Source organism: Poecile atricapillus, chromosome 3, assembly GCF_030490865.1.
Source record: "Poecile atricapillus isolate bPoeAtr1 chromosome 3, bPoeAtr1.hap1, whole genome shotgun sequence".
Taxonomy (NCBI): domain Eukaryota; kingdom Metazoa; phylum Chordata; class Aves; order Passeriformes; family Paridae; genus Poecile; species Poecile atricapillus.
Window position 1 is genome coordinate 65152491 of NC_081251.1, and position 6275 is coordinate 65158765.

Below are 6275 nucleotides of genomic sequence, written 5' to 3' on the forward strand. Positions count from 1 at the left end.
AAAAAAAGAGTAAGTGAACAGGTTTTTCCAGTTTCTGCTGAAGCACAGATCAGAACAAAGGAGCTGTTGGACAAACAACTCATAACTCAGTCACCTGAAACTTTGCAAATCAGCAAGAATAGAAAACTGGAGGGGGAAAAAAAAAACAGAGACAGTGGCCAAACGAATTTAGCACTGTTTTCTTCCTGTCAAGCCAGTCCTGCTGAGTGGGCTGGATAAGTTAGCAATGGGAGGATGCAAAAATTATGTGTGGTTTTCATGCAGAAACATGTGGTAAAAGGAAAATGTTCAGTTCTCCTTATGCTTACTTCACCAGTCTGGTGCGTGTGCTCATCCTTGGCTGAAGAGTTTTACAAATCACCCTGGTTTAATCCTTCTAGAATTAGGTGGTATTTGTAATATTGAGGATTCCAGTAAAAAATGGTTTGATTCATGGTCACCTTAATTAGGAATCCTGTAGGTACAGGTCTACTGCAAGTTAATCACTTTTATTAACTTCTTATTCATAGATTTGGTGTATTTATTATAACTATTGCATTTGATACATTTATTAGTAAGTTATTGCCTCTGTCCTTTAATAAATCTTTATTTTCTAAATAAATCATGTTTGAAAATCAACCCTTTGTTCTGCACCCATCTCCAAACACTCATTCACAGACTCACCCAAATCCCTCTGGTCTATCCAACCACTGTTGTTTTTTCTCTTGATGTAATTTTCCTAATTACAAATACTACTTGTCACAAATAAGCCTACCTACACTGGTAAACCAAAAGATATGACACTTCTAATACATAACGCAATTCATTACAAAGAATTGGGACTTCGATTTTTCTGGCTACTTCCTTGACCAGCTCTGCAAACCCACTGAGTTCTGATCTCTGTCTGGCTTCTTAATGTTATCAAAAGCAGGGCTGGTATCCTTTCAGTAGGGGTCTTCTAAAGAAGAGGGAACCCATGTGATTGCCAGGTCCTACTTCTGCCACCACTTGCTCTTCACCTTCGCTCATCATCTTCCACCCTTCAGCTTTCATTCTAAAAGACTGTTATCCATCACATGCTCCTTCTGTCTCTTGCTCTGTTCTGTCTAATAAACGGTAATGTTTAAATGTGAGGTTCTCGAAAGATAACTTGAACTGTACTGCACCGAGATGAGAAAACAGGACTGCTTCAATGAAACATTTGCTAGTAATGACTGCATTTCTGTAATGGCTCTTTCTAAATATTTCAAATGTATCGTGAACACTAAAAGAGCTCTCCAGCTCATCTGTAGAGAAGATATTCCCAAAATGGTTTAAAAACAAGTTTCAGAGGTGTCAAGCTCTTGAAAATGTTTTAGATAAGTGGGAGTTAAAAAAGTGCATGACACCTAAAAATTAGGCTGTAATTTGCCTGAAGGCATAAAACTCAGGTGTCCTGATACATAGTTTGATGACTCAGTCAGGCAATTGTTCTTTGATTTGAAACAACTATTTGAAAGCCAGTGTAGAAGGCTGGTTTGTGGATCTTCAAAAATACTCTGAAATCACAATAGCTGCTATAAATGTAAAGGTGGAAATTATAAATCAAATGTTTTTGATTGGTTTCTTGACCTTGATAGATTTCCTTATTAATTGAATAAAATGTCAGCTCAAATTTGCAGAAGAGGAAAAAAATAGTAGTGTAATAATGTTAGACTATTTTTGCTTTCATCCTTGTACAGAAAATGCCTCAAATAGTAAATGTCCTACACTCAACATCTTGATTTTTGTCTCCAAAGGGAAAAAAAAAATCCGGTACTTTGTGGAGTGTTAAAAAAGCCTCTCCAAACCATTTCCATTCAGTTTCTTTGCAAAAGAGCTTCCAAGCAGTAACCTTACTGTGTGGAGGCTGTTTGGAATTCTGTATAAAATGCATTTGGAAGTTTAAATCTATTTCTCCAAAAAATAGATGAATGCTGTAGCTAAATAGTACTTCCAATAGAAAGCTTCCACTGGTCCGGCATTTAATCTGGAGTATAGCTTCTCTGCAAATGAAAGAAAATACTGCTTTTGGGCACAGTCCCTTAAGAACCTACTCATAGTAGATTGTTTTGTTTTGACTCAAAAATAGAGAATGTAAAAAATACATTTAAAAATACACTGATACATTCTTATGCAGCATTTGAACTGCTTTCCTTTTAACAGAAATTCTTTTATCCAGTTTGCAATGGTGCATAATTTTTGATTGCTCAAGAGCTGACTGTCACTGGAAAGATGTACACAAATACTCTTTCTACTCCTCTTTCATGCATGCCCTGGGACCTCTTTATGTTATCAAGCCCCCAAAAACCCTCAGGCTCTGACATAAATATTGGGGGAAAACAGGTCAACTTTATTTGAGCTACAGTAGCAAAATTTTAGCTCCTAGGTCTGGATTTTAAAAATACTGTTATCTCTGTGGTTTTAAGCAATGGGAAAAGAATTTTTGCAAAATGTAGGGGAGAGGTAGTGATTGAGAACTTGTGTAGTCTTATTTGACTCCTGTGCCAGTCAAATAAGAAAAACCATACTTAAAAGCTTAAAAAGCAGTAAATTGAAAGATTTTACATTACTCAAGAATCCAAAATCCTAAGAAATTGAACTAATTAAATTTGCATTTTATAAATTTGTCCCATGTAATTTTTTTATTGCAGCTTTGTCTTATACACATTTCTTTCATATTCTTCTCTCACTTTCCTGTTCAAGGGTGAGGAAAGCTCTGTACAATTTAGAAAGATGTATGATGGCTGTACAATGCTGCTTGTTTAACAACAGATTTGATCCAAAAGGTTGTAGCTTCCCTAAGGCCCAGCAGGTCTTTGTTGTCCCCATACCTGCAGTTGAAGCCTCCTCACTTGTACTAAATCAGTACTTTTTAAACTGGATCTATGAAATTTTGTGACTATAAAATACCAACAGAAAACTAACAACAAATCAAAGGACTTAGGTTCTCAAAATGGACCTAACGTTAACAGAATAGTAGAATAAAATACAGAATTTGAAAAAAAAAATATAGGGAAAGCAGAACAATTGTAAACTCTGAGTCTAATGTGTGCAATTTACATTACCACTGAGCTTTTTAATATATATATATATATACGCACACATATATACACACATATGCATATATATGTGTATACATATCTATAGATACAAAATATATATAAAAAATACATGTGTGTATCCGTGTGTGTGTTCACTTTTATGAATTCAGGAGTTCAGCTGAACATAAACAGACTACAGTCATTCAAGCAGGGAGGAAGCCAGATGTGAGGACTTGATAGATCCAGATTTGTGAAAATCTGCCATTCACTGTGATTTCTGTTGAGTATAAAGGAAGCTGTTCTCAACTGCATCTAATTCCTTGGCTGAGGTATTTCCCCATCCTCCTTCAGAGGGAGAGTGCCATCTACTGAAGCATTCCTTTACACAGCTCCCTTGTGCCTTGTCCCACTCACAGATTGATGAAATCCATTGAAAGGGGTTGTAAAACTGAGCAAGGTTTTAAAAGGAAAAGCAGCTGCTATAAATGTGAATCTCTGTTGTAAAGCACCAGCTGCATGTAAAGAACCAGACCAAAGACTTTAAATACAACCACTGACTTATGCAAGCTTGTGCTCCAGCTTTTGAAGAGATTAAAGACAACTCCACTCTGGGATTTCTTCATTCCTAATACATCCTTGGAACTGAGATTACATTACCATTTTGTAAGTCTTAGGAGTGACATTCCCTGGTTGGACAATCCAATTTTACTGACTATCAACTATCAACCATGGACTTTCCTACCAATTCCTCCTTTCTCTGTTAATGTTTACAAGATGTACAACTACTCAGCCAACGTACTGAACAGTGAGAACACCTGACAACAGTCACCAAGAGTCTGGCTTGGGCCAGTGATGACACAGTATTATTGTGCTGCTTTGTCTTTACGTGTTTTCCCATTGTCTTGAGCTTCATATTTCATTGTAAATTTTCTGGACTGCTGCTGTATTCAAATAAAGCAGCAGTTTGTGTCATGCCTAGAACTACTGTCTCTTATGATAACAATAAGCATATAAATTGAAATATTTTTGCTATTTTTTTTTGCTTTGTAGCAAAAGATAAGTGTCTCTAAAACATCAAAGGCAGCCCAGAGGTGCCCATGTACCTTAGAGGTTTGAACAAATTGTATTAAAAGAAAGTTAAATTTTACAAGGTAAACTACCACACAAAGTCATGAAGTCAAAGGAGACGAAAACCTGTCAGGTTGTGTTTCATGTGAATACCCTTAGATAACCACTGGTTTGATGTGTTTCAAACACAGGTGCCTGTCCTCGTGCTTCTGCTACCAGGGGGTTCCACTGAAGGATCACACAGCCCATAGCTCAGGTGTCACACTTGGCAAGACAAGGAGCAAACAAAACTTTGAAAGAACTTGCATTATTTGCCATCAGGCAAATATATTTGAAAAACTTTACAATATATTTTCAAAAACTTTCACATTATAGCTTTTTTCCATCTGGGCACATAGCATGTTGTCTTAAACACAATAGAGAACTGAAAGAGCAGAAGTCTTTCTGTTCCAATAAGATACATGCCACCTATCTTATATTGACTAATATCCCACAAATCTTTGCTGCTACAGAAAAGAACGGGCAAGGAGACCAGATCCTTTTTAATTCCTTTATTGAGGTCAGCTCTAGGTGGGGAGCTTGAGGAGCTGTGCACACCACCACTGCTCCCAATGGATGACCCAGAGGAGGAAGTGTTCAGCTTTGCCACATGGCAGAGCTGGGGCTTCCGTTCTCACGGGAGTCTCTAGGAAGACACTGGCTCGTTGTAAATCCCGGGTAGTCATGGATAGCAAGTGTTGTTTAGTTATGGTGATGAGGTCCAGAACATCAGTAAGTCGAGCAACGTTCTCCCTTGCTCCTCAACGTAGTTAGGAGTCCGGTTTGTGCCATGACTCGCTGATTCTAGGGGTCTGTAGATGTTAATTCTACTTCCCCTGGGTACTGACCCCCATGGGAGTTCGGCTCATCTACGTACTGGGGGGTGTCATCGGTTGCCATTAGGGGGTGCCGGGAGCAGCAGAGGCAATATACAAGGCCAGGTGGCAATTAACAAGGCTGTCATAACAACATTGATATTTACCAAACATGACACAACATGAGGTATTTTAACAAAGAAGGCACTTTATGGTGACAACGTTCTACTGTTCAAACTGTAAACATCTTTATATATTGATCAGGAGGTCACATTTTACTCTTTATAGTGCCAATGGGATTGAATGCACCCTCAACAAGTTTTCCAACAACACCAAGTTGAGAGGTGTGGTCAGCACGCTGGAGGGAAGGGATGCCATCCAGAGGGACCAGCACAGGCTTGAGGTGGGCCTGTATGAAACTCATAAAGTTCAACAGAGCCAAGTGCAAGGTTCTACACCTGGGTTGGGACAATCCCAAGCACAAGCACAGGCTGGCAGAGAATGGATTGAGAGCAGCCCTGAGGAGAAGAACTTGGGAGTGCTGATGGATGAGAGGCTGGACATGAGCCAACAATGTGAGCTCACAACACAGAAAGCAAATCTGCTTCTGGGCTGTATCCAAAGCAGCCTGGACAGTAGGATGAGAGAGGTGATTCTGCCCCTTTGCTCTGCTCTACTCTGGTGAGACCCCGCCCTGGATCCAGCACTGAGGGCCCAACACAACGACATGGACCGGTACAAGCAAGTCCAGAGGACTAGAGGGCTGGGGCACAGCTTCTGTGAAGACAGGCTGAGAGAGCTGGGGTCGTTCCTCAGGAGATGAGGGAGATCTGAGGAAATCGTACAGCAGCCTTCGAGTACCTATGGGTAGGGGGATACAAGAGGGCTGGAGAGTGACTTTTTACAGGGGCATGTAGTGACATGGACAAAGGGAAATGGCTTTAAACTGAAAGAGAGTAGGTTTAGTTTAGATATTATGAAGAAATTCTTACTGTGAGAGGGGTGAGGCACTGGCACAGGTTATCCAGAGAAGCTGTGGATGCTCCAGCTGTGGAAATGTTCAAGGCCAGACTGGATAGGGTTTTGAGACATTTTATTGGAAGGTTTCCCTGCATGAGAAATTCCCAGAACCATTAAAAAATAGGTGTATTAATGTAATGCAGCCAAATCTCAGGACAGTTCTGAAAGTTCTGAAAACCTTATAGGCCCTGGCAAATTGTCTTTTCTCACAGGTTCCTTATCATAGCTCAAAGAGCTTCTTCATTAATGGTGCCTTATTGTTGGCTACAGCAAAAGCTGTAGCATGTGTGCT